General features: G+C 38.4%; 1 protein-coding gene and 1 long non-coding RNA gene across 6 annotated transcripts in view; one reads left to right on the top strand and one right to left on the bottom strand.

Annotated features, from left to right (window-relative positions):
* LOC126724745 (probable disease resistance protein At4g27220) overlaps nt 1–23,321 on the bottom strand; it is a 94,266-nt gene that overhangs the window by 47,005 nt on the left and 23,940 nt on the right. The window lies entirely within an intron of this gene.
* On the top strand, nt 19,359–21,516 carry LOC126724751 (uncharacterized). The gene is made up of 2 exons (XR_007655113.1): nt 19,359–19,511; nt 20,114–21,516. It is a non-coding gene; the product is annotated as an uncharacterized LOC126724751 (long non-coding RNA).

Genomic DNA, 23,321 nt, shown 5'->3' with positions numbered 1-23,321 from the left:
AAATGCATGTTTGCTTCTAATTTCTTCAACAGAAAAAAATAGCTTTAGAAGATTTATTTATCTTAATTATCTGTGTTTATTTTATTTTATTTTGGTTATCAGTGTTTGGCGTAAGATTTATATTATTAGTGAAAATTGAATGTTTTCCTTATTGCATTTGATTTTCTGGGTGTTTTTCATTATCATGATCATTATTAGACATGACATTCTTCTATGCCATCTGATTTTAGGAGGAAATAATATATTATATATGTTAAAGAGAGTGCGTGCACACACTGTTGAGCCTTTTGTGATTTGTCCATCTAGATTCTAGATTGTCGCACTTGACTCTTCTCTCTCCAAATTATTACTGAAAAAACATGTGTACACAACTTCTTGTGCTTTATCTTTTTTAAAAATAAAAAAATAATTTTTTTTTGCTTTATCATTCTATCTATAAAATGGAACCAGAAAGCTTAGAAAACATAGAGATTCGCTTCTTGAGTTCTTGGTCGTTTATCTATCTTTCTGCCTGTTTGGGAACCAGGTTGATACATATATACTTATGATTTATGCAGATCTGATTGTTATATTGGAACTTGGTTGATTTTAACATACATGGCGTAGTTTGTGTGGGTGTATACATCTTTAATTTCTGCCTTACAGCTTTTTGAGTTTATTTGTCATCAGATATTTAGCTGTGGTCTTGATCTTGGTAATCTGTGTTGTATGTGAAATTTATTTCATTTTTGTGAAGAAAAAAATGCTTTCTTTTTCTCAGCTCTAAGTTGTACTATATGATTTTCAGCTCATTTTGGTCTCACTGGGCGTTTTTAGAATATTTTGGATCTGATCTGGTATTTTTTTGGAGAAAAGTCTATATGGGTTTGTTATAATATTTTAATAGAATTACATATCAAAAAAATAAATAATATTTTAATAGAATGAATTGTAGAATAGAGAGTGAGATGTAGATTGGATTGTTGAAGTGGATCTGTAAATTTGAAAAGAAAAAAAAAATTTTAAGAGCTAAATTAGAGAAATTATAAAAGATAGATGTGCATGCTCGTCTACATATTCATTCTTATATATATGTCATTGAGTTAATTATTGCATGATATTTGGCTTTGTTTTTTTGAGAGAATAAAATTGTAGCCCTGGACAGGTTGGGTTATATTTTATATATCTTTATTTTTGGCAAATTGTAATTGCAGACATTATTGTGAATTTTACAACGATTCCTCAAAAAGTAGTTCTCAAAGTTATATATTTATCTGGATTCATGGGCTGTTTAAGCAATTGAGGCCTATTCATCCGTGTATGTGGTTGCTGACAGAGAATAATTAGTCTTATATGCAAATTTTCTAAATAAAGAAAACTTTGATTGTTTTGGCGTGGGCAAGTGTAGTTTGGTTCCACAATTTCTTTTGCTTGTTTCATTTGAAGACTAGTCAAGATGGCTTTACTTTGTTATTGAATGTTGAATTTGCTGTTCCTTAGTTTTTGTACTTTTGGGTAATAAGGAATGTTTTTAGCCATTTTAATCTTCTGGTTAAAACTAATTGATAAGTGTTTCTTTGCCTGTACATGCTTCTGCTAGGAACACTAACATCTTCCTTATGTGATCAAAACGCACAATTAAATCCCTAACTTATGTTTGGTTGCTTAGAAAAGTTTGTCAAAGTTCTTTCACTTTGTAGTTTGGATCATTTCAGGATGTATAAAATAAGGCACTGAACTAGGACAAACAGTATAAGAAGGGTCAATATCGGTTATTGAACATATGAGCAGCTCTTTCCATGTTATTATAGTGTTAAATGAATAAAAAACAGTGGTTTTTTGAGCGTTGTGATATTCATTTTCCAAGCTAAAGCCTGTTGGGCAAAGTGAACATGGCTGGTTATCCTATATGATAGACTGACAAGTATATAAGAAGCTGGTGTTGCATTAATTTTTAATGTGCTGGCATGGGTGTAGTTTGATGGCAGTAGGACACATCATTTTGAGGTGGCTTGATGTTGTGGGCTTACGTGATGAGTTTTCTTAAGAGTAAAGTGATTTTCACAAATTTCTGTTTACAATCATATTATTGACCTTGATTTATTGAAACTAAATGGTTTAATTATTGCATGATTGGATTTGTTGTATTAATAATTAAAATTAGCCCAGATAAATTGGGCAAATAGTAATTATAGACTTATTGTGAATTTTACAATGGACTCTTCAAAAAGTAGTCCTTGAAGTAAAAATTTGAAGGAAATTATTTTAATCCTGATACATAGGTTGTTTTAATAACTGCAGCCGTATAGGTTTTGTATCTGGTAGCTGATAGAACATAAGTAGAGTATCCCATACAATTTTTTAAATGCAACTTGTCAGCCGATGGGAAATTGTTGTTTGGTTCCTTAAGTTTGATTGCCTGTATCATTTGAAGACTAGTCAACATGGCTTTGCATTGTTTTTGTATGTTGAATTTGCTGTTCCATAGCTTTTGTACTTTCTGGTAATATGAATTGTTTTGGTAAAACTAATTGATGTGTACTTATTAGCTTATATATATGGTTGTTCTAGAAACTCACAAACACCTTTCTTTGATAAAAAACATGCACCTAAACCCTTAAACTTATGTATGTTGTTTAGTAAGGTAAACAAAGTTCTGAACTTTGCAGTTTGGATCATTTCAGCATGTGAAAAATAAGGTACTGAACTTAACCAGGAAAAATAGTATAAGGAAGGTCAAGATCAGTGGATGAATGTATGAGTGATTTTGTTCATGTTATAGTGTTAATTGGATAGCAATGAGTAGATTTTAAGTCTTGTATATTCTCACTTTTCCAATTTTGGGTATCTTATGTGCTACTACACTGGTGTAGCTTAGCAGTAGGAAACTTTATGTTGAGGTGGCTTGACGATGTGGACTTACGTGATGAGTTTACTATAGAGTAATGTTGTCTTAACAAATTTCTGTTCACAATAGTATTACTGACTTTGATCTATATAATTAATGCCAGATTACAATTGTAGAATTTTTATGTGGAGAATTATGATGGATTGGAATGTTCTAATTTTTTTTTTGAAAATAGTATTTCTTTTTGGGGTTTTCCTCTAACCTTAAATCTCCAGTGGATTTTTGCTTTTTCCTTTTATTTTAAAATTTTTTTCCATGTTTTGCAATGTTGTTATGGTTGTATAGTTGCATTTCAGGATTTGATACCTACGTTTGCAAGATAATCTAATTTGGCCTTCTTACCAATAACTCAACTTCCTCCCTATAGAATATAGTGCCACCTCTTCTATTTGCAATCTGCATTTTAATTGTTTGTTAGCTTCATATTTTAGGGATAAAACTGGTTTGCGCTTATACTTGAGCTCACTACATTTTCTGATTTTGAGCTGTTAGGCTTCTTGGGTTATATTGATCTTAATTAACCTGTGCCTTGCTACTTTGTGATTTGTCAATTTGTGCATCAGCAGATAGATTTGGTTTTGATCTTGGTATTCTTAGTTGGGTGTGGGGGTTATTATCATTTTTGTGGAATATATGTTTTATTTTCCTCACCTGAGTTAAACTATTTGATTTTCTGGGTGCTTTATTTATTTACTATTACAAAATTTCATTCTTATATACTTTGTTTGATTCTAGGAGGAAAAATATGTCACTGGTTTTTAATCATTGCAAGTTTGGCTTTGATGTATTGAGAGAATTAAACTTGGGCCGGAAAGTTGGGGTTAGATATATATGTCCCTTTTTTTGGGGCAAATTGTAATTACAGGCTTATTGTGAATTTGACAACAGACTTTTCAAAAAGTAGTCCTTGAAGTAAAAATATCTTTCAACATTAAATTATTTTAACCCTGATACATAGGCTGTTTAAGGAACCATAGCTTTACATGCAACGATTGATTATTTATGGTAGGGAAATGGGTGATTGCTATTTGGTTCCTCAAGTTCTTTTGCCTGTGTCATTTGAAGACTATTGTTTTTGGATGTTGAATTTGTTATTCTAGAGCTTTTCTACTTTGGGAATATTGAATGCCTTGAGCCATTTTAAAGTTTTGGTAAGACTAATTGATGTGCTTTTATGCTTATACATGGTTGTTCTAGAAACACAGACACATCTTCCTTCTGTGAGCAAAACATAGGCATTTAAACTCTGTAAGATATGTTTGGTTGTTTAGAAAAGGTAATCAAAGTTCTTAACTTTGCAGTTTGGATAATTTCAGTATGTGAAAATAAGGTACTGAACAAATAGTATAAGAAAGGTCAAGATTGATAGATTCACATATGAGTGGTCTGGCCATGTTATTGTGTTTAGTGGATGGCAATGAGTGGGTTTTTGAGTGTTGTGATGTTCACTTTCCAATTCTGGGTAAATCCTGTTGAGCTAAGTGAACATGGTTGGTTATCTTATATGATACTGATAAGTATCTAGGAAGCTGGTTTCAAGTCTTTACCATTGCATGGATATGTGATGTGGACATCTAATTTGGTGTAGTTTAATGGCTGTGGGAAATTTCATTTTGGCGTGGCTTGATGTTGTGGACTTATGGTGATGACTGATGAGTTTACTATAGATTTAGGTTTTCACATATTTCTATTCACAATCATATCGTTGGTCTTGATCTATACGTTTACTGTCAAATCATAATCGTATAATTTGTAGCCAAAGGCTATGTAACTTAATTCGCATCTCTTGGTATTGTATCTCTTGGTATTTTCAACGGAGATGTTTAGGGTTCAAATCTCATCTCTCCTATTTTAACTATCAAATTATCATAATTGTAGAATTTGTATGTGAGGAATCAATGGTGGATAGAAACGTTTCTAAAAAGTTTGTGAAAACGGCATCTCTCTATGCGGTTCTCTTGTAGCTTTCCAGATCTAGAAAAATGAAGTCTTTCTGATTGACCAACATGATTTTCTTCTAGCCTTAAATTTCTTGTGGGATTTTGCATTTACTCTTTGCTCATGCTTTACAGTGTTATTGCTGTATGTTTGCATTCTAGATTCGACACGTATATTTGCAAGACACTCTTAATTTGACTGACATGCATAACATCCTTTCTTCCTTTTGGTGCCCTCCTTCCCTATCTGTATTCTTCATTTTATTTGCTTGCCAGTTTCATATTTTTGGCATGAATAAATTTTTGCTTATTCATGAGCTCACTGTTTTTCTGTTTAGAGCTTTTTGGATATTTGGGTTAAACTTATTTTATATGAGCCTTACTTTGCTGTTTATCAGTTTGGGCATCAAAAATAGCCATGGTTTTGAACTGGGTAATCTATGTTGGGTGTGAGAGTTAATATGAATCTACTTTGACCCGGATAAGTAGCCTCTCTTTAAGCAATTGTAGCTTTTGTAAAATGTTCTAGAATGCTAGTTTTGAACTGTCCTCAAAGTTAATGCATAACCAATCATACTATCCTAATCGTGTTGGATAAGAATTAATCTATAACATAATTGGGTTTAAATCCGTAGGCCTAAATTTTTGGGTTAAGGTGTTATCACCCTAACACGCAGTAGAACACTCACTCAAAGAAATGGTCTACTCCTTGTCATTACAAAGGGGGCATAGAACTTCAGTGAAAATTGTATGATGAATCAATTTTTCCCTCACTGCTAATGCGTTGCTGCATTGCTTATTTGGAGTTTGAACGTTTGACATTCAGAGAATGATGAAGCTGCTTGCTCATGAATTATCAGTTTCACATTTTGAACGAGATTGTTTTGGATGCGTCTCTAATAACTTGTTAACTTTCAGGAGTATTTAAACCACAAAAATACATATAGAGGTAATCTCTTTAATTTTGGATCCCAAAAAAAAAAAAAAAAAATCTCTTTAATTTTTAGTGTTTGTGTGTGTGTGTGTGTGTATATATATATATATATATATTTTTTTTTTTAATATGAAGAAGGCCGATAAGTACAGTTTACTCAACTTAAACGTTTTGTTAGCGAATTGAAGGGAGTGGAGAAATTATAAAAATAAAATTAAAAGAAAAGGGAGTGGTGAGAAATTTCCAAAGGCAGGGGGACCAGGGTTATTTTTTTTTTTTTTTTTTATTTTTTATTTTTATTTTTATTTTTATTTTTTTGTGAGAAGGACCATGGTTAACTTACTACTGACTTTTACTCCTAATTATAAAAAAAAAAAAAAAATTATCGACTAAATGATTAAAGTGCAAATTCGTTGTTTGTACTTTATATTAAAAATCATTTTGTGTTTTGATTAGATAATAAATAGAGATTTTGAGAGTGCTATTGGCTTGAGGAGACTCATCTTTGAAAAAGGAAAAAAAAGAAAAAAAAAAGAAAAAGAATTGAGGGCACTTGAGCCTTAGCACCATTTAGAGGGGAAACCAAACGTAGGCCACGTCGGTCCAGGATGGTAAGCTTAAGAGTTAAGATAACTCACTTTACAAGTTTGACCGTTTGAGAAGTGAGAGGAAACAGAGCCGCTATGAGCTAACGTTTAAAAGCCATTGATGTTCATTGTATTTGTATTTTTCCAACCAGCATTTTATCCTCTGATCCTCAACAGGATCATTAAATTATTATTTAAATCAATGTCTTGTGATTAAATCTTGAAAGGACATCAAAGTGATTTTTTTTTGATACGTAGAACTTTTTAAAACTTTTAAGTTTGGCACAATAAGGTATAACTATACTTTTTATCAAATTAATTTTTATTTGATAATTGGGGGTAATGGAATTTAAATTTTGACTATCTTTATCGAAAATATGAGAAAGTGCTAACTAATTTTAGGCACAAAACTTTCGACAATTTACTTTCAAATATAATAAACCAACAAAATTAAACTATGCCAAAAATAATGTATTAGGCCTTGGGCCTTGTCCGAGGACACTAACAAGTCCGAGGAGAAAAAGATGACTTAGATGATCCACATTACAAGTCTTATCAGCAGGGGATGAAGGGAAGAAGGTCCAAGGAGGAACTCCTCCTTGGACACGACAAACGTAGATCAAGTGTGTACTCTAGTAAGTGGAATGCATCCCATGAACATGTGAGAGGGAAGAAAACTCAAAATATCTAAGGAAAAACTGTCATCACCACATTAAATGCACTACAACTACTTTTCTGGCCGCATTAATGTGGAGAAGACCCTTAAATAGTGCTGCCTTGGCTGCCACAACTCACAGAAGGCTGAAAAGGGTGTCTGATGGAATGAGTACTCAAGTGGGGACCCAGATGATCAACAAGTGTAAGGTCCAGATGATCAGAAAGGAACAATCTAATGTGGAAGAGCCCCCATGAAAGTGGGGGGGGGGGGGGGAGGGGGGAAAGAGAGATAGCAATCTAAACTGTCTTAATATTCCACTGTGATCAATATATGGTGATTGTGGCATTCTCAGGTTGAAAGTCCATTAAGATCAATGCCTATTATTTGTGCTTAACAGTCATTCTAATCCAGTACTAGCCATTGTTCAATTCACTAGGAACTAGTTCTTTGACCCATTCTCTATAAATTCATTGTATTGGGCTCATTGAACCAAGACTCATACACTTTTTAGCTTAGGCCTCAAATTGTGTCCATACAATTGGTGCCGTTTGTGGAAAGAACTTGTGCCTCAACAAGTGCAACGATTAAACATGGTGGGATCAAGGCCACACCAGGCAAGTCCACACCGAATGGAACTTGCAGGTTCTCAACAGCAGGACAACTTTCTTAACCTTAAGCAAGAAAGGGATCAAGACAAGCGTCGAGAGGGTAGTGTACGTACTACCCATACAAGCAAAAGCCGTTCTAAGGTGAGAAGTCACGTATCCCAAAAGCAAGATGATAACTGAGCCCTACGGCAGGAGATCGACGACTTGAAAAGGAAACTGCGTTGTGTGTAACGGAAGCATCCCCCTTCTAGCTCAGACACAAGCGATGAAGAAGACCACAATTATAGGCAAAGGTCAAGAACTCCACCAAGTGAGACCTTCTCCTATGATGAAGAACACCATCATAAGCACAGCCACAAAAGTCCGTCCCATAAAGGCTTGGTGAACGACACCATGAGCAAGGCCCTGGATCGAATCTCCAAGTCACCTTTCACACGTAGGATAGAAGGGGCTGAGCTCCCTTGACGATTCCATCAACCTACTTTCACTATGTACAACGGTCGAACAGACCCCGTAGAGCACGTGAGCTAGTTCAACCAAATGATGGCCGTCCACTCCAAAGATGAGGCTTTGATGTGTAAAGTGTTTCCGTCCAGCCTAGGACCGATGGCGATTAGATGTTTTTATGGCCTTAAGCCAAACTCCATAGACTTCTTTAAGCAGCTAACCCAGGCCTTTGGCTCTCGCTTTATCACAAGCAGCAGGGTTCCTCGACCCCTGGATTTCCTTCTGTCTTTGTCCATGCGAGAAGGGGAGACCCTGAAAGCCTACTTAGACAGGTATTGGGAGATGTACAATGAGATAGAGGGCAACAACGATGACGTCGCCATTAGTACTTTCAAGAGCGGCCTCCCAACTGAAAACGGTTTAAGAAAATCCCTAACAGGGAAGCCTGTCACCAGTCTATGCCAGCTCATGGACCGAATTGACAAGTATAAAAGGGTTGAAGAGGACCAGCAGTTGGGTAAGGGTAAAGCGAAGGTTGTCCCTCAGGAGAGGAGGGACTTCAGGTCGGACCGATTTGATAACAACAACCGACCGAGGAGAGTCTATATAGAGCAATCTGGATCTGTGTTCTGAGATCCAATACATCAGGTTATGGAGAAAATCAAGAGTGAGCCGTTCTTCAAATGGCCAAATAAGATGGCAGGAGACCCCATGAAGCGCAACCAAAACCTGTATTGCCAATACCACCAGGAACGAGGGCATAGCACCGAGGATTGCAGAAACTTGAAGAACCACCTGGACCAGTTGGTCCGGGAAGGAAAATTAAGTCACCTCCTACATCACTCTAGTTGCCAACAAGGACAAGCAAGTACTGAGACATGGAGGGACACCTCCTTGAGACCGCTCATAGGCACGATAAATGTCATTCTTGTCGCTCCGGGAAAGATCGGCTCTTGTCCTTCCAAAGTAATGTCCGTGGCTCGGTTTCCCACCGAACATGACGACCGGGAGTCTAAAAAAGCCAAGAAGATAACATCACTCGTATTGGGCTTCCAAACGAGGACAAGGTTGGAATCACCCAGCCCCACGATGATGCTCTGGTCGTCATGCTCAGGATTAGAGGATATGATGTGAGGAGAGTGCTAGTGGATCAGGGCAGCGTAGTGGAAGTAATGTACCCCGACCTATACAAGGGGCTGAATTTAAAACCTGAAAACCTAACGGCGTATGACTCCCCTCTAGTGAGTTTCGAAGGGAAAACCGTTACACCAAGGGGCCAGATCAGACTGCCCATACAGAACGGTTTGGACGTGGTGGAGGTGGATTTCATTGTGATCGACGCCTACTCGCCTTACACAGCTATAGTGGCCAGACCTTGGCTCCATGCCCTAGGGGCCGTTTCTTCTACACTTTACCAGAAGGTGAAATATCCGTCGGAAGGCCGAGTCAAAGAGATTGTGGGAAATCAGGCCATGGCCAAACAGTACATGGTGGCTGCCATCTCACGCCAATCCAATGCAGAGCCCTTGGCCTCTATTAGAAAAGACTTATAACAATCAGCCACCCTGGCATTACCTGCTAATGAGCCAGCCAAGGAGGTAAAATGCGAAAATCTAGAAAAAGTGATTGTTAACGCTGATCCAGAGAAGTTCTTTCAAGTTGGCTCAGAACTGTCTCTCCAAGAGAAGGAAGAATTGATCGGGTTTCTTAGAAAAAATGTGGACGTGTTTGCATGGGACGCCTGCGAGGCCCCAGGTATTGATTCGAGCTTCATTTGCCACCACCTAAACATTAACCCATCTGCCACTCCCAAAAAGCAACCACCCTGACGCCCGTCAAAAGAGCATGCCAACGCTGTTAGGGGTGAAGTAACAAAGCTCAAAAAAGCAGGGGCTATCAAAGAAGTCTTCTATCCCGAGTGGTTGGCCAATACAGTAGTGGTAAAGAATGAGAGTGGGAAGTGGCGAGTTTGCGTCGATTTCACAGACTTGAACAGGGCGTGCCCAAAAGACCCATTCCCAATGCCTCAGATAGACCAGTTAGTAGATGCAATTGTAGGCCATCCTCGAATAAGCTTCTTGGATGCCTTTCAGGGTTATCATCAAATACCACTAGCCCTGGGTGATCAAGAAAAAACGGCATTCGTGACTCCTATTGGAAACTACCACTACAAAGTGATACCTTTCAGTTTGAAAAATGCAGGGTCTACCTACCAAAGGATGATGACTAGAATGTTTGAGCTGCAGTTGGGTAAGAGTATTGAAGTCTACATAGACGACATGGTAGTTAAGAGTAAAGTGGTTTCCGAGCATGTAGGAGATCTCAGAGTCATTTTTGACATCTTAAGAAAACACAAATTGTGTCTCAATACCTCTAAGTGCTCATTTGGTGTTGGGTCTGGCAAGTTTTTGGGCTATATGGTAACTCACAGGGGAATTGAGGTGAGCCCAGATCAGATCAAAGCGATTCACAATTTGCAAGCTCCTCGGAACCCAAAAGAAATCCAGAAACTCACTGGAATGATTGCGGCCTTGAATCGGTTTATTTCCCGATTTGCAGACCGATGCCGGCCCTTCTACCTCCTGATGAACAAATGGAAAGGATTTGAGTGATCTGAGGACTGTGCCTTAGCTTTCTAGCAACTTAAAGAATACCTGTCGTGGCCATCCATCATGTCTAGCCCTGAGGCCGATGAGGTTTTATTCGCCTACATCGCGGTGGCCCCTCACGCTGTAAGCTTGGTGTTAATACAGATTGATGGTGGCATACAACGGCTAGATTACTATGTAAGTAAATCATTACATGAGGCCGAAGTGTGTTACTTACCATTGGAGAAGGCGATTTTGGCAATGGTGCATGCTACGCGAAAACTCCCTCATTACTTTTAGGTGCACACGGTCATTGTTTTTACACAGCTCCCACTTAAGTCGGTACTCCAGAGTGCCGATTACACAGGAAGAATTGCCATGTGGAGCACGGTTCTAGGGGCTTTCGATATTAAATACATGCCTCGGACCTTCGTCAAGGGACAAGTCCTCGCTGATTTAATAGCCGAATTTGCCGAGCCCCAAATAGAAGCAGTAGCAAAGAAGGAAAATATGGATGGAAAATCGGTTGGCACAATCTTTGCACAAGGAGCCTCATGCTGAAAAGTGTACGTTGATGGCGCGGCAAACCAAAGGGGGTCCTGAGTAGGGCTAGTTCTAATATCCCCTGAGAAGATTACCATAGAAAAGTCCTTGAGGCTAGGGTTCTCGGCCATGAACAATGAAGCCGAATATGAAGCTTTGTTGCAACGAACGGCCATAGTGCAGAAAATGGGAGAAAAGGTGTTAGAAGTGTTCTCGAATTCCAGATTGTTGTAGGCTAAGTGAAGGGTGAGCTAGAAGCCAAAGATGTGAGAATGCAGGAGTACCTGAGTTAGGTCAGGTGCTTGCAATCGGACTTTGAATTCTTCAACTTGACACACGTCTCTAGGAGTGGGAACACGCATGCGGATTCATTGGCCACTCTCGCCATGTCCTCGGAGCAGGGTTTACCTCGAATCATCCTTGTCGAGGACTTGTACAGGGCATGTAACGACCCAGTCAAAACAAAAGAAAATAAAAAATAAAATAAAAGGGTTAAGGTCAGATTTTTTTAGCTCCCACTTGCCCCACCTAACCCCACTACCCATCATTCTCAACCACTCATTTTCACACTATCCATTTTCTCTCTTGGCCGGCTCTTTCACTTCACTTCTTTCCTTTCTTTTTTTTTCATTCTCTCATATGCTCCTCTTTGCTCTCATCTTCTCCACCGGCACTTCCACACCACCACCACCATTTCCACCATCATTTTCCAGCAAGATAACTAGAAATTTTTGGGAACCCATAAACACCTTCACATCCTTCTTTTGAGGTAAAAATTTCTCATCTTTTTGGTGGGTTTTGCACTTTTGCTTGAGGTTATTTTTATCTAAGCTTTAACAATGTTACCCATGTGATTTATGAGCATTGGAAGTGATATTTATGTGTTTTTATGTATGGGTTTTGTATTGGTGGAATTATTTGATGAGTGGGTATATATTTTGTGCCATTGATGACTACTGAAGGTTTATGTATGGTGGAAAATTTAGGGGTTTTAAGTTATAACATGTGATGGTTGGTAAATTTAATTTTTCCATTGCCATTGGATTTATTTGGAGTTAGTTGAAGTTCTAAATTTCTTATCTTGGAGGATATATTGATTTTGCTTTCATGGGTCTCTTAATGATGTAGTGTAAATTTTATGGAAGCTAGTCATAATGTTGGTGATGATATTAAATGGGTTAACTTTGTAAATTGGAGTTTATGCCTTGTGAATCTAATTGTTGAGAAACTTTGGAAGTAGAATATATTATTATTGATGAGGTTAAATACTAGGTTTGCCCAATTAAGGGATTATTTGGCAATTCCTAAATTGTGGCTAGATGCAATTTCAAGCTCTATGCTTATTGTGATAGGTTTACTTGATATTGTTTAGGTTCTAGCTAATCTCCTTGAAGTTTGGAGAATTTGGACTTTGTGGTTGCGAGGTAAGTAGCATTTTAATGGGTATTTTTGGAAAATAACCATGTCTTATAAATATTGTTTTTGAGTCAAACACATTTTGGAAAATGACATATATGGATATATGCTTTCTTAAAAGTATTGTGTTGTGACCCTTACTATAAATGAAAAATGCATCATATTTGGTATTGTATTTGGGGAAATGCATGAATTTTTGATATGGAAAAATGAGCATCTTTTATTTAATCTTTGATAAGAAAATCATTGATTTTATGGTGTATTGAAAAATTTAAAGATGCTTATCTTGTCTTGTATTATTTGAGAAATTGTTAGAAAATCTTTTGACAAGAATGAAGTTTGAAAACCTTACAAACTTTGTAGAAGTTAGATTATTTAAGGTTTTCTGAAACTACTTGGATATGAACTATGTGTTCCAAAGTATTGCAACCTGTGAGTTTATGTGATTTTAGCCCTATGTCATGTGTGATTTCCCAGTGATCACCCGATTTGGTTCCAATAGTCTTTGTGACAACGGAATCAAATCCAGGTCAATGTCCTTTCACTTTGGATGACGAGTTCTTCCCTACTGTCCATTGGGGGAAGAGGTTCCTTGATTGTGTGTGGGTGAGGCTGCTGCCCATGGGGCCAAGAGACCACATGCAACAGAGGTCCTATTTGACGCGCTCTCTCTGCTACCCATGGGGGGAGAGAAAAACCTTGAGGGTATGGGTGAGGCTGCTGTCCATGGGGCCAAGAGTCTGCATACCAGAGAGGACAATTTTATGCTAGTTGTGAATGGGTGGATCCCCTGATCGGTTTATCTGGTAGTATGGTAGATTTGTGATAATTTATCTTATGCTAGACATTATGGCTTTGGAAATTATATTGTTAATGCTCACATATTATAATGTATAGTTTCAAGGTATTTACTTTGAGAAACTTTATGTTTTATTATTAGATCATTTTTGTCATATTATTATTATTGAAAATGAAACTTGCATTTCCCCCACCCCCATTAAATATGCTACTTACTGGGCTCTGTCTCATTCCATTATTTTATAAACTTTTTAGAGTAGGCAACAATCTTTTGAGACAGCTTTTTGGGTGGCTAATAGTAGTTAGACTAACTACTGATGGAGGCTGAACTTTTGTAATGGATATATTAGATGGTGTACATCTTAGACTAGGCTTGACTCATTCTTTTGTGTATTATAGTGGTTATGACTGTATTCCCACTAATGGGATAAGCTGTTGATATGTAATTGTTTATTCAGACCTCTATTCTTTTGTGGCCAATGGTCCTTGTAATTAATGCTTAAAACTTTGACTTACTTTGTGAGTATATTCTATGGGATTATTATGATAATTCTTGATGTTGGCACTTGATAGGATTTATGTGGATTGAATTGTCAAAAAGGAAAAATTTACTGGTATTTGAGACGTCTTTCTCATGCTTTGGACCCTTCTAGGTTTGGGGCGTGACAGTTATGGTATCAGAGTTTAGGTTATGATTCTGTAGACTTTGAAAATAGGAATTGATTTTGATTTAAGTCAGAGCATTAGGGGTTTGATGAATTCTTTATTTTGTACCTTTATTTCAGCTTCCACCTACTATTCTTTTTTCCTCATCTATCTTTTCTATGTTAACCTTTTATGTTGCCTTGTGATTTACTTGCTTGTTTCTTGGGTATAGGTATAAGTACCTTGGTACATTATGCCTCCTAAAAAGAAAGCACGTAAAGTAAGGCATGTGGATGAGGTTATAGCTCCATAGCATGGCCATAGGCAGCGCTAAGAGCGTGAGAGATCTGTCACTCCTGATGGTGGCGAGATTGATGAGGTGGCAGATAGGATTTATGCTAGGATTGCTAGAGCAGTCCAAGGTGGTGAACGTAGGAGGGAGGGTTGCCTTTTTGGGGAGTTCCATAAGCAAAACCCTCTAACTTTTGATGGGGGACCTGATCCGATGGCAGCAGAGAACTGGCTGCTAAAGATGGAAAAATTATTGAGAGCACTTGAATGCACTGATGCTCAGAAGGTGTTGTATGCCACTTATGCTCTTCAGGGTTCTGCTGATAGATGGTGGTCAAGCACGGAGCCATTGTTGAGTACGGAGTTGGGAAGGGGCACTCCCATTACTTGGGAGAAGTTTAAGGAAGTTTTCAATAGGACATACTTCCCCGATGTAGTAAGGGACTGTAAGGCAAGAGAATTTTCTGATTTGGTTCAGGGGGATATGACAGTGGAGGAGTATGTTGCTAAGTTTGTTGAGCCCTCTCGCTTTGCTCCTTACTTGATTCCGGATGAGTCCAAGAAGGTGAAAAAGTTTCGGGAGGACCTTAATGGTAGGATTCGCCCTCTCATTATAGCCTCTGGAGTGGATACTTTTACGGAGGCTGTGGGTTTTGCTGATAGGTGGTGGTCAAGCACGGAGCCATTGTTGAGTACGGAGTTGGAAAGGGGCACTCCCATTACTTGGGAGAAGTTTAAGGAAGTTTTCAATAGGACATACTTCGCCGATGTAGTAAGGGACCGTAAGGCAAGAGAATTTTCTGATTTGGTTCAGGGGGCTATGACAGTGGAGGAGTATGTTGCTAAGTTTGTTGAGCTCTCTCGCTTTGCTCCTTACTTGATTCCGAATGAGTCCAAGAAGGTGAAAAAGTTTCGGGAGGGCCTTAATGGTAGGATTCGCCCTCTCATTATAGCCTCTGGAGTGGATACTTTTACGGAGGTTGTGAAGCGGGCAATGAGTCTTGAAGAAGACTTTAAGTACAACGCCAGTTCCAAGGAAAGTGAAAACAAGCAAGGGCCCTTTAATTCTCAACATGGTAAGGGTCAAGGGCATAAGAAATGATTCTTTAAAAACTCGGGTAATAGAGGACAATCTTCTAGGCATAGCAAGAGTGCCTATCCTCAATCTGGTGATAAGAAGTCTTGCTCTCGTTATGGTAAACTTCATGATGGACAAAATTGTGATGGGGTCAAGATTTGCTTTACTTGTAAGCAACCCGGACACTTTGCTAGAGATTGCCCAAGTTTTAAGGGCTCGGGTTCCTCTTCCTCATCTCAAGTTGCAAAAGGTAATGACAATGGGAAGAAGGTGCAAGGTAGAGTGTATGCCTTGACTACTCAGGATGCTCAGGCCACGGATACAGTGGTGGCAGGTACACTTCCTTTGTTCTCTGCACATGCAAAAGTTCTTTTTGATCCTGGTTCTACACATTCTTTTGTTTCTTGTGCATTTGCTAAAAATCATGACAAGAGCCCTAAACTACTTGATTTTGAGTTATTGGTTTCTACCCCCGTTGGTGATACATTATGACTAATCTTGTGCTTAAGTCTTGTATTATTTGTATTGAGGGTAGAGAGTTATTGGCTGATTTGGTGTTGTTAGATATGCATGATTTTGATGTCATTTTGGGCATGGATTGGTTGGCTTCTTATCATGCTAGTGTGCATTGTTTTGAGAAAGAGGTGGTGTTTAGGCCTCCAGGTGAATCATAATTTCTATTTAAGGCTTCATGTTTTCCTTTTATGCCTCGTGTGATATCATGCATACAAGCAAACCGCTTGCTTAGAAAGGGATGCCAAGGATTTCTTGCTAGTGTAGTGGATTTACAAAGTGGAGAATTGGAGATAGGAGACATTCCCATTGTGAGGGAATTTTCGGATGTTTTTCCTGATGATCTACCTAGGTTGCCCCCGAATCATGAGATTGAGTTCTCTATTGATCTCATCCCTAGCACTGCACCTATTTCTAAGGCACCATATAGAATGGCACCCTTAGAGTTGAAAGAACATAAGGAGCAATTGGTAGAATTGTTGGACAAAGGGTTTATTCGCCCTAGTGCCTCGCCTTGGGGAGCTCCAGTTTTATTTGTCAAGAAAAAGGATGGGTCTATGAGGTTATGTATTGATTACCGTGAGCTTAATAGAGTCACCATAAAGAATAAATATCCTTTGCCTCGTATTGATGACCTATTTGATAAGTTGCAAGGAGCACAAGTCTTTTCTAAGATTGATCTCCGTTCTGGTTACCACCAGTTGAAGATTAAGGATGAGGACATACCAAAGACGGCCTTTCGGACTAGATATTGTCATTATGAATTTTTGGTGATGCTGTTTGGATTAACTAATGCCCCTGCTACTTTTATGGATCTGATGAATAAGGTATTTCATGAGTACTTGGATCGATTTGTGATTGTGTTCATTGATGATATTTTGATTTATTCTAAGAGTCAAGAAGAGCATGAAGAACACTTGAGAATTGTTTTACAGATTCTAAGAGAAAGGAAGTTGTACGCTAAGCTGAAGAAGTGCAAATTCTGGTTGAATCAAGTAGAGTTCTTGGGTCATGTGATATCTAAGGATGGAATTACAGTGGATCCTAATAAGATAGAAGCGGTGGTTAATTGGGATAGGCCTACAAATGTGAGTGAGGTTAGAAGTTTCTTGAGCCTTGTTGGTTACTACAGAAGATTTGTAGAGGGATTTTCCCGCATTGTGGCTCCTTTGACACAATTAGCTCGAAAGAATGTTAAATTCAAGTGGAAGGAAGAATGTGAGAAAAGCTTCCAAGAGCTAAAGCGGAGATTGGTCACAGCTCCAGTATTAACTATCCCTTCAGGTACAGGGGGTTTTGTCATTTATAGTGATGCTTCTCATAAGGGACTTGGTTGTGTGTTGATGCAAAATGGGAAGGTTGTGGCTTATGCCTCTCGTCAGTTGAAAAATTATGAGAAAAATTACCCCACTCATGACTTGGAGTTGGCTGCAGTTGTTTTTGCTTTGAAAATTTGGAGACATTACTTGTATGAGGAAAGGTGCGAGATTTTCACTGATCATAAAAGTTTAAAGTATTTTTTTACCCAAAAGGAGTTAAATATGAGGCGACGGAGATGGTTGGAATTGGTTAAGGATTATGATTGCTCTATTAACTATCATCCTGGTAAGGCTAATGTTGTAGCTGATGCTCTTAGTAGAAAGCCTTCAAGTTTTTCAGCTGCTTTGCTAACCACTCAAGAGGAAATTATTTGGGAGCTTGAAAGGATGGAGATGGAGGTTGTTATGGGCCATTTTGAGGCCTACCTGGCTAGTTTGAGTGTTCAACCAACGTTGGTGGAAAGAATTAAATTGTCACAGGCTGACGACCCACACTTAAAGAAAACCATGGATGAGGTGCGTAGTGGAAAGAAAACTGAATTTTCTATCTCTGAGGATGGTGCTTTGAGATTTGGGAGTAGACTTTGTGTGCCAAATGATCCATTGATTAAAAAGGAGATTCTAGAGGAGGCTCACTATTCCCCATATACAATATATTCGGGTAGTACAAAGATGTACCGTGATCTTCGTGAAAACTTTTGGTGGAATAATATGAAAAGGGAGATTGCTCACTTTGTAGAGCAATGTTTGACTTGTCAGCAAGTTAAGGTGTTGCACCAACGACCCTCGAGTTTGTTGCAACCACTTCCTATTCCCCAACGGAAGTGGGAGGAAATCACTCTGGATTTTGTTTCAGGATTGCCGAGATCTCCTAAGGGTCATGATGCTATTTGGGTGATTGTTGATAGAATGACAAAATCATCTCATTTTCTCCCTATTCGGATGAACTACTCTCTTGATCAGTTAGCTCAGCTCTATGTTGATGAGATTGTGAGACTTCATGGAGTACTTGCTACTATTGTTTCAGATAGAGATGCAAGGTTTACTTCTCATTTTTGGGGTGGTGTGCAAAAGGCCTTGGGTACTAGATTGAATTTTAGCACAGCTTTCCACCCTCAGACAGATGGACAGTCTGAAAGGACTATTCAAACTCTAGAAGATACGTTGAGAGCATGTGCTTTGGATCTTAAAGGGAATTGGGCTAGTCACTTACCTTTGGTGGAGTTTGCTTACAATAATAGTTACCATTCAAGTATTGAAGTAGCACCTTATGAGGCTTTGTATGGGAGAAAGTGTAGATCCCCAATTTGTTGGGATGAGGTTGGAGAACGAAAACTCTTGGGGCCAAAGATTATCCAGAGGACTTGTGAAAAGGTAAATATGATCCGTGATCGACTACGAGCAGCCCAAAGTAGACAAAAGAGCTATTTTGACATTAAAAGGAAGGCTTTGGAACTTGAAATTGGAGATAAAGTCTTCCTATGAGTTGCACCTATGAAAGGGGTAATGAGATTTGGCAAAAAGGGTAAGTTAAGCCCTAGGTTTGTAGGGCCTTTTGAGGTCTTGGAGAGAGTGGGTGAAGTTGCTTATAGAATTGCCCTACCACCGGCCTTGTCAGGAATTCATAATGTCTTCCATGAGTCTATGCTAAGGAAATACATTCCTGATCCTTCACATGTTTTGAGCTATGAGTCTCTTCAGATTAGTGATGATTTATCTTATGAAGAAGTTCCTGTAGAGATTTTGGATTGCAAGGAGCAAGTGTTACGCAATAGAACAATATCTTGGGTAAAGGTACATTGGAAGAATCATTCGGTGAAGGAGGCATCTTGGGAGCGTGAGGATGATATGTTGTCCAGATACCCAAGCCTTTTTCAAGATCAAGGTACGTAAAATTTCGAGGATGAAATTTTTGTAAAAGGGGAAGATTGTAACGACCCAGTCAAAACAAAAAAAATAAAAATAAAAATAAAATGGTTAAGGTCAGATTTTTTTAGCTCCCACGTGCCCCACCTAACCCCACTACCCGTCATTCTCAACCACTCATTTTCACACTATCCATTTTCTCTCTTGGCCGGCTCTTTCACTTCACTTCTTTCCTTTCTTTTTTTTTTTTTTTTTCATTCTCTCATACGCTCCTCTCTACTCTCATCTTCTCCACCGGCACTTCCACACCACCACCACCATTTCCACCATCATTTTCCGGCAAGATAACTAGAAATTTTTGGGAACCCATAAACACCTTCACATCCTTTTTTTGAGGTAAAAATTTTCATCTTTTTGGTGGGTTTTGCACTTTTGCTTGAGGTTATTTTTATCTAAGCTTTAATAATGTTACCCATGTGATTTATGAGCATTGGAAGTGATATTTATGTGTTTTTATGTATGGGTTTTGTATTGGTGGAATTATTTGATGAGTGGGTATATATTTTGTGCCATTGATGACTACTTAAGGTTTATGTATGGTGGAAAATTTTGGGGTTTTAAGTTATAACATGTGATGGTTGGTAAATTTAATTTTTCCATTGCCATTGGATTTATTTGGAGTTAGTTGAAGTTCTAAATTTCTTTTCTTGGAGGATATATTGATTTTGCTTTCATGGGTCTCTTAATGATGTAGTGTAAATTTTATGGAAGCTAGTCATAATGTTGGTGACGATATTAAATGGGTTAACTTTGTAAATTGGAGTTTATGCCTTGTGAATCTAATTGTTGAGAAACTTTGGAAGTAGAATATATTATTATTGATGAGGTTAAATACTAGGTTTGCCTAATTAAGAGATTATTTGGCAATTCCTAAATTGTGGCTGGATGCAATTTCAAGCTCTATGCTTATTGTGATAGGTTTACTTGATATTGTTTAGGTTCTAGCTAATCTTCTTGGAGATTGGAGAATTAGGATTTTGCGGTTGCGAGGTAAGTAGCTTTTTAATGGGTATTTTTGGAAAATAACCATGTCTTATAAATATTGTTTTTGAGTCAAACACATTTTGGAAAATGATATATATGGATATATGCTTTCTTAAAAGTATTGTGTTGTGACCCTTACTATATATGAAAAATGCATCATATTTGGTATTGTATTTGGGGAAATGCATGAATTGTTGATATGGAAAAATGAGCATATTTTATTTAATCTTTGATAAGAAAATCATTGATTTTATGGTGTATTGAAAAATTTAAAGATGCTTATCTTGTCTTGTATTATTTGAGAAATTGTTAGAAAATCTTTTGACAAGAATGAAGTTTGAAAACCTTACAAACTTTGTAGAAGTTAGATTATTTAAGGTTTTCTAAAACTACTTGGATATGAACTATGTGTTCCAAAGTAAGGTAACCTATGAGTTTATGTGATTTTAGCCCTATGCCATGTGTGATTTCCCGGTGATCACCCGATTTGGTTCCAATAGTCTTTGTGACAACAGAATCAAATCCAGGTTAGTGTCCTTTCACTTTGGATGACGCGTTCTTCCCTGTTGTCCATTGGGGGAAGATGTTCCTTGATTGTGTGTGGGTGAGGCTACTGCCCATGGGGCCAAGAGACCACATGCAAAAGGGGTCCTATTTGACGCGCTCTCTCTGCTGCCCATGGGGGGAGAGAAAAACCTTGAGAGTATGGGTGAGGCTGCTGTCCATGGGGCCAAGAGTCTGCATACCAGAGAGGACAATTTTATGCTAGTTGTGAATGGGTGGATCCCCTGATTGGTTTATCTGGTAGTATGGTAGATTTGTGATAATTTATCTTATGCTAGACATTATGGCTTTGGAAATTATATTGTTAATGCTCACAGATTATAATGTATAGTTTCAAAGTATTTACTTTGAGGAACTTTGTGTTTCATTATTAGATCATTTTTGTCATATTATTATTATTGAAAATGAAACTTGCATTTCCCCCACCCCCATTAAATATGCTACTTACAGGGCTCTATCTCATTCCATTATTTTATAAACTTTTCAGAGTAGGCAACAATCTTTTGAGACAGCTTTTTGGGTGGCTAATAGTAGTTAGACTAACTACTGATGGAGGCTGAACTTTTGTAATGGATATATTAGATGGTGTACATCTTAGACTAGGCTTGACTCATTCTTTTGTGTATTATAGTGGTTATGACTGTATTCCCACTAATGGGACAAGCTGTTGATATGTAATTGTTTATTCAGACCTCTATTCTTTTGTGGCCAATGGTCCTTGTAATTAATGCTTAAAGTTCTGACTTACTTTGTGAGTATATTCTATGGGATTATTATGATAATTCTTGATGTTGGCACTTGATAGGATTTATGTGGATTGAATTTTCAAAAAGGAAAAATTTATTGGTATTTGAGACGTCTTTCTCATGCTTTGGACCCTTCGGGGTTTGGGGCGTGACAGGGCAGATGTAGTCAAAAAGGATATGGTTCGAATCCATCATGTCAGAGTGAGTTCGAGCTGGATGGATCCCATAGTGAGCTTTCTTAAAGACGATGCACTACCAGAAGTGAAATCAGAAGCCGAGAAAATATGCAGAAAAGCTCCTCGATTCTGGCTATCTAAGGATCACAAATTGTACAAGCGCTCCTATTTTGGGCCGTATCTGCTATGTGTACACCCCGAAGCGTCAGAGCTACTACTCAAAGAATTGCATGAGAGAATTTGCGGGAGTCACACAGGAGGCAGATCACTGGCATACAAAGCCCTCACCCAAGGATATTGGTGGCCAGGTATGCAGAGGCAAGCTTAAGAATATGCCAAGAAGTGTGATCAATGCCAGACGTTTGCTCCAAATATCCATCAATCGGGAGGGGTCCTTAATCCCCTCTCCAGTCCTTGGCTGTTCGCTTAGTGGGGCCTGGATATTGTAGGCCCCTTCCCTAAAGCAGCAGGAAATAAAAGATACTTGATGGTTGGCATAGACTATTTCACCAAATGGGTCGAAGCCGAGCCCCTGGCCAATATCAGGGACGTGGATGCAAAGAAATTCATCTGGAGGAACATCATCACTTGATTCGGATTCCCTCATGCCTTCATCTCAGACAATGGCCTTCAATTTGATAGTAAGACCTTCAAGAGATACTGTTACGGTCTAGGAATTACGAATCAACACCCCGGCCTACCCCCAAGGAAATGGGCAGGCCGAGGCTGTTAATAAGGTCATAATCAATGGGTTGAAGAAGAGATTGGAGGATGCGAAGGGAAGATGGGTGGAAGAACTGCCACACATCCTATGGACCTATCGGACTACACCACGGCAATCGACGGGAGAGACTCCCTTCTCTATGACTTATGGGGCCAAAGCTGTCCTCCCCCTGGAGACTAGCTTTCCAACGCTGAAAACGGGCACCTTCACTCCAAGCAACAACGACGAACTGCTAGGAAGAAGTTTGGATTTAATTGAAGAGAAAAGAGAAAAAGGAAATGTTTCAATTGGCATACTACCACCAAAAACTCAAGCAGGGATATGATGCCAATATAAAACTACGACCACTAGTGCCAGGAGACCTGGTGCTGAGGAAAATTTTGTGTAACGCCAAGAACCCATCTTGGGGAAAGCTGGGGCCCAACTGGGTATCGCATCACTTCAGTAGTAGGAATAGGTGCATATCATTTGGAAGACTTAGATGAGAAAACTGTACCCTGCCCATGGAATGTAAATAACCTAAGAAGGTATTGCTATTAATAAAAGCAGTTTTGCTCACACTGTGTTTTATCATAATTGCGCGTCATACGGTTCACTACTATCCATGTGTTAAACAGAATCTAAGTTTTGCATGGCTCCTCGGACCACAAGCTTAGGGAAAATTAATAACTTATGACATTTATCCAAGTGTTAAACAAAACCTAAGTCCTGCATGGCTCCTCAGACCATAGGTTTAGGAAAAATTAATAACTTATGGCATCTATCCAAGTGTTAAATAGAACCTACATCCTGCATGGCTCCTCGGACCACAGGTTTAGGGGAAATTAATAACTTATGGCATTTATCAAGTGTTAAACAGAACCTAAGTCCTGTATGGCTCCTTGGATCACAGACTTAGGGAAAATTAATAAAATATGACATCTATTCAGGCGTTAAATAGTTCAAACGGGTC

This window comes from Quercus robur, chromosome 5 (genome assembly GCF_932294415.1).
Source record: "Quercus robur chromosome 5, dhQueRobu3.1, whole genome shotgun sequence".
In the NCBI taxonomy this organism is placed as follows: Eukaryota; Viridiplantae; Streptophyta; class Magnoliopsida; order Fagales; family Fagaceae; genus Quercus; species Quercus robur.
This window is presented reverse-complemented; position numbering and strand designations above follow the sequence as displayed.